Genomic DNA, 6,328 nt, shown 5'->3' with positions numbered 1-6,328 from the left:
TTTTGAGACACCCTGTATAGCGTAGTGTTAACGAAATATTATTAAACAGATATTGGTCAAGGTTAAGAAAACCTCAGTAGTGCATTTATTAATTTATGTCATTACTTACAGAGATAGACTTGAACATTCTTTTAACACCATTGCTTCTCCGTACCTACTTATAGGAAAAAATATAGTAGTGTCAATGAAATACTATAAAATACAGATATTGGTGAAGGAGTTCGATTTATATTTCTAAATGAAAGCGGTTGGTTAGTGGTCTGTGTCAAGGACGAAAGTGGCGCCAGCTGGTGAGAGAGTGAGTCCCTCGGTGAAGCTTACGTGAGGGTCGACGTAGCTCTCTATTTTCACGATTTTAGTAAGAACAGTTCAGTGTAGGAAGTGCTGTTGTGAATATAAAGGACGAGTGCACATTTGAGAAGCCTGGCGTGGACATCAGATTCTGCAAGGTAAAGAAAAGGACGTTTGTTTGGCTTTGTTTTGCTTATGCATTTTAAAATTTCAGAATCACTTCCGTCTTACTTAGGCTCGTATTCTGACACGCTTTTCTCTCTCACCACGACTATTTTAAGAGGACCACAGAGATGAGTTGCCCAGATTCTCACGACTGTTTCTCCCATTAATAATGTAGGTGCCTTGTTAATCTGCCACAAGAATCATGAACATCCTTAAAAATCCTTATAAAATCAACTAGAACATGTTGAAATTCGTGGAGTTGCGACGCGGAAGTGCTTCAGAATACGGGCCTTTGCCGGACGAGCCAATTATTTTATTACCATGTTTTGTGATAAAGGCTGCATACTTCATAGATATACACGTCATTACCGTTCATAACACTGTATAACACTGTGTATGTAGCAGATGTACTTGATTGGGTTTAGCTTCGTCATGCTCTAGAGTCTAGACCCTGCAGGAGACGAACATAATTCGGTAGCTTCCACTCGTTAAGTCATACACACTTCCGTAACTGACACTTATAGTCTCCCAATTACCGTTGCAGTCATAAAGAATGCATAGAATTTAGCAGATGTACCTGATTCTCTACCTTCCACTCAGTAACTCGTACACTCTCTTAACAAGCACTTAGTCCTCTAATTGCCACTTAACAATCTCCTGTCTTGTAGCAAATTCGGCAGTTGACATTTATCGAGAGTCCTTTGAACCCTTCCCCATCCTTATTATTCGTCCTTTCTCTTCTAAACTTTCACAGATCACTTTTTATCAACTCCAGATAATTACCTTAAGTCTTCCTAATGATACACATTTAATCTAACACCACGAACTAGTATTACCTTCCCTTAACAAGCCACGTAAAGTCCTCCAACTGCCCGGAACTCAGGTATTTCGGTAGTTTTAACTAGCAATAATGTTGCTGTTGCTTAAGATTGCCTTTGTAACCAGTAACGGATTCCATGGTAAATATACACCTTTCAGATGTTTTTTTTTTATGTTTTTTATGTGTTTAAGCTTAGACTATCATACTAGCATCGGTCGGAAATGCTTCACCTTGTCCCAAACCTTAACCCTTACCCCCCAACCTTTCTTCAGGGAACTTAGGAATCTGGCAGGAAAGCGACGTTATAGAGAGGTTTCAAGGGACGGTGAATCTCCTTCCCCTTCCCTTTTTTCGACTAGGAGGCTAAATTGTCTGCTGAGATTTAGTTTTGAAAAGGTTCTCACTGTCACGCGGCTAAAACTGAGGCATGAGATGATGAGTGTTACAGTAATTCCCCTTTGCACGGCAGTTAGCACGACCAGGTTGAAAGAGAGTGGGAAGCAGAAAGGATGAAGTGCAAGGGAGTAAGATTAAGCATTTCCGACGATGACCATGATCGTTAATACATGAAATTGATTACTTTAGGAAGGTGTACGTATGACCGCACTCTTCGTTACTTGTTGAAAGTGCCTAATTAACTCGCAGCCTCCATTTAACCCTTTTGTTGCTATGATCGTTTTCCTTTATCTTTTCTCACACTGTTAAATATGTTTGCAATGAGATGCTGGAGAGGGAAGAGGGAAAAACAGAAGGTTGATATTGGCTTATTTACGAGAGACTAGCACAAAAGTAATGTTCAAAAAGTTATAGAGTATTAAAGGAGAAAATTTGTCTGGCAGTGAAAGGCTTAACCACCATCATCACCACTACCAACAGCAGCAACAACGCAGCCATCACTAATACCACCATTGTCACCACCACCACCATCACTACCACCGTGACACTCATTACCACTCACAATACACGACAATAAGGAACAGTAATCGGCACCGTAGGCCTAAGCACCCGAGCCTATATGAACGTAGGAGCTAGTGGTGGCGTAGTTACTCGTGGCGGGGAGATGGTGGTGGTGGTGGTGGTGGTGGTATTGAGGAGCTAACAAGACGATCGGTTTGTTAGGCGTGGTAATCGAGTCAGGTAAAGGTGATGGTAATAGATTAGTTACATGAATAAGTAAATACATAGGTACATAATAAAAATTAGCTTCTTCTTCCCTACTACCCAGAAAAAAAAAAAAATAGTTAGGGGTACCAACGCTTCTAGAGACTTGCTCGTTTTCTTCGTGCTTCAGTTTTTATATCCTCCCAACATTTCCTCGTTTTCTTTAGTTACCGTGTGTGTGTGGATGTCTTCTCATGGTTAAGTAAGGAGGGTTAACAAAACAAATCAAATAATGGCTCTCTGTACATCCATGCTTCTTCCTTCCTTCCTACTCTCTTTGCATATTTTCTATCTCTAATTTTCTTCACGTAGCGAATTAGTGATGTCTTAAGCTGCGATGCAAGATGTTTATGATTTCGGGCAGGTCTTCTCGTCTCGTCAGATACATAAATAAACAGGAAGATATGTAGATAGGTACATAGATACGAGTAGATGGATAGGTTGAGAAAAACACGGTTCTATTTATTGATCCCAGTCATGTACTGTACTTGTATATACAATGAATTTATATATTGGATCAAACATATACTTACATTGATATGACTAATAAACCACTTAGATTTGAATTTGACAGATAGGTAGGTAAAAAAAAAAGGAGGAGGAGGAGGAGGAGGAGGAGGAGGAGGAGGAGGAGGAGGAGGAGGGTGCATTTACTGTAATCTCCTGTGCTATGTATACGTATAGGTAGACAAATACATAGAAATACATTTATTACAAATATCACAGATGCCACATATTAAACACGGTGCAATAACACCAGTGATTCATTAGAACTGTGTAAGTACATCAGTTTTTGTTTACAGCACGTGGTCTCTCTCTCTCTCTCTGTGTGTGTGTGTGTGTGTGTGTGTGTGTGTGTGTGTGTGTGTGTGAGCGCCTGTAAGTATGAACATCTACTACAGGTGTCCCATGCACGTTATAAGCAATGCATTATCGTTTATTCCGGGCACACGCTGATAAGAGGACACTGATTAAGTTGCGAATTATCAATAAGGAAGATGACACCTAAGATAGAGAAGGAGGAGGAGGAGGAGGAGGAGGAGGAGGATCAGGAGGTTCTAGTAGTTGTACTTTTATTATTGTTATTATTATTAGTAGTAGTAGTAGTAGTAGCAGTAATAGTAATTGTAGAAGTTAGTTATTTAGTCAGTCAGTCAGTTAGTCACTCGATCAATCAATCCATAACTATTTCGTAGTATAATAATTTCGTATTTAACACAAACTTAGCGAAATTTTTATAACTCAGCTTAAAACGGTAGTAGTAGTAGTAGTAGTAGTAGTAGTAGTAGTACTAATAGTAGTAGTAGCAGCAGCAGCATTACACGCAGTAACAGTAATAATAGTGGTAGTGATGAAGGAAGATGAATTGAATCTTAAACATGCACAAAGAGAGAGAGAGAGAGAGAGAGAGAGAGAGAGAGAGAGAGAGAGAGAGAGAGAGAGAGAGAGAGAGAGAGAGAGAGAGAGAGAGAAGAAAAGCAAGACATAATAGGAATCAGTGATATTTAATCGTCGTCTGGTGATGCTATTAATGTTATTAGGCATTTCTATTCTGCCTCGTGCCTGCAGGTAGTGGCTGGCAGACTGATGACACGTGATACGGCAGAAAGCAAGGCAAACAGGAAGGGATGAAGGTTAGATAAAGAATCATTTACGATATTAGCTACTACTAAGACCCGAGGAATGATTAGAATAAGGGATAAGCACAAAATGGAAACGCGGAAGACGAATGGAATGGAAGGAAGGAAGGAAGGATAGACGAACAGGAAGAGATGAAGGTTAGATTAAGAATAATTTATATATGAGTTACGAAGGGACATGGCAGGAATAAAAGGTACTGATAGGGAAAAGCGAGGGTTAAACAATACATGGATAAATAAACGGAGGTACGAACAAAGAAAGAAAGAAGGATGAAATAAAGGAACAGGAAAAAAGGGATGGAGGTTAGATAGGTAATAAATTATAAATATTAGCTGGTGAGAAGAACATATTAGATAAATGATGAAGATATAAAGAGGAAAAGGGAACAGAAGAAAAAAAGAGGAAGAGGAAGAACTAAACGTCAGATATAAAAAAAAAATAATAATAAACGATATATATTAGCAACGAAGAGCAGACAAATGATGGAGATAAGAAATAAATGAAGAAGTGTAAGGGGATGAAAGGAGAAAATGAATGATGGAATACGTAGAGAAAATAGTCTAAATGGTAGGAATGAAAGATGATGAACCCGTTAGGATGAAGGATGAGAGAGAGAGAGAGAGAGAGAGAGAGAGAGAGAGAGAGAGAGAGAGAGAGAGAGAGAGAGAGAGAGAGAGAGAGAGAGAATTTTGCTTTGCTCTGTTTACTTATTTTGTTCGCGGAGTACTTTGAGCGTTAATTCTCTCTCTCTCTCTCTCTCTCTCTCTCTCTCTCTCTCTCTCTCTCTCTCTCTCTCTCTCTCTCTCTCTCTCTCTCCATTAGTATTCAGTACCAGTTTCCCCGAGACTGAATTATTTATGAGCTGCATTAGGTGACTGATGGAGAGAGAGAGAGAGAGAGAGAGAGAGAGAGAGAGAGAGAGAGAGAGAGAGAGAGAGAGAGAGAGAGAGAAAGTAACAGCTCACACTAATTTTCTCACCTTCTCCAGCTTTCTTCATCACCAGTACCACAATTTCTCTCTCTCTCTCTCTCTCTCTCTCTCTCTCTCTCTCTCTCTCTCTCTCTCTCTCTCTCTCTCTCTCTCTCTCTCTCTCTCTCTATTAATCGGTCGGTAATTGGAGTGTACGCCCTAACCTGCCCCCAGATTACCTGTTACCTGCGCCACACCTGTGTTAGCAGCACCCTTCTCCTCTGCACTCTTTTTTCTTTATTCTTTATTATTTTCTCTTTTTTTTCTTCTTTTTTGTCTATTTTTTTCCCTTTTGGCCTTTCGATTTTTTTATATTTTTTTTCGTCTTTTTGATTTGGTTTGTGGTTCTTGTTTTTCTTGTTTCTTTTCTTTGTTTCTTCTTTGTTTTCTGTAGTTAGTTTTCCCGTTTTTCTTTATTTTTATTTTTTATCCTTGTTTTTTTTTAGTTATTTTCTTTTTTCTTTTTTCCTACCTCCTCCTCTTGGTTTCCTCTTTTTTCGTCCTCCTTCTCCTCCTTTCAACCTATCTTCCTTTCCTTACTTTCCTCTCCTCACTATCCTCATCTTCCCCCTTCCCATCATCCTCCCGTTGCCTTACCCACCCATTGTCTTCTCACGGGACACACACCTAAGGCACATGCTTGACAGTGAAGAACAAACAAACAAAGAACGAACGACATAACCTCTCACTTCCAACACCACCACTAACACACCTGAGGGCGCCTAGGTGTGGCATTAATCAGGTTAAGTGGTGTCATTGGGGGTTGGTAATTACGCAGAACGGGTTAACGCAGTTCCCAATCATGTATCATTACGCTCTGTCACTTTTGTTGAACGCTGAGATCCGCTAAATGACAGTCCTTTATTTTGCTGTGTTTCCCTTTGTGCTGCGGCGCGAGGGAGGCTCTGGGGAAAGGGGGAGTGGAGGAAAGGAGTTGGGGAAGGTTTGTGGGGGAAGGGGAGGGAAGGAGAGAGGGAGGGAGGGAGGGTGGAGATCGGTTACAATATGATGTCAATGGAAGCACATTTTTTTGTTAGTGTTGTAATGAGAGGGTACTTCCTGTGTGTGTGTGTGTGTGTGTGTGTGTGTGTGTGTGTGTGTGTGTGTGTGTGTGAAAGAGAGAAGGGGAAGGAGGGAGGCTAAAGGCAGTGATAGTGATTTTTCTTTTCTTTTTCTTTTCTTCTTCCTCTGTTTCTCTCTCTCTCTCTCTCTCTCTCTCTCTCTCTCTCTCTCTCTCTCTCTCTCTCTCTCTCTCTCTCTCTCTCTCTCTCTCTCTCTCT

The 6,328-nt window shown here is 40.4% G+C and overlaps 1 protein-coding gene across 4 annotated transcripts in view; it reads left to right on the top strand.

Annotated features, from left to right (window-relative positions):
- Positions 1–251: 251 nt before the first annotated feature.
- LOC135103834 (GS homeobox 1-like) overlaps positions 252–6,328 on the top strand; it is a 133,660-nt gene continuing 127,583 nt past the window's right edge. For 2 of the 4 annotated variants that reach the window (XR_010270211.1, XR_010270210.1), the window contains exon 1: positions 252–449. The gene's annotated coding sequence lies outside the window, so the exon portion shown is untranslated. The remainder of the gene's footprint in view (positions 450–6,328) is intronic. The other 2 variants (XM_064010650.1, XM_064010651.1) reach the window with 1 other exon arrangement.

The sequence above is a fragment of the Scylla paramamosain genome, chromosome 9 (genome assembly GCF_035594125.1).
Source record: "Scylla paramamosain isolate STU-SP2022 chromosome 9, ASM3559412v1, whole genome shotgun sequence".
In the NCBI taxonomy this organism is placed as follows: Eukaryota; Metazoa; Arthropoda; class Malacostraca; order Decapoda; family Portunidae; genus Scylla; species Scylla paramamosain.
Note: the sequence above shows the minus strand (reverse complement) of the source record. Positions and strands in the feature narration are given on the sequence as shown.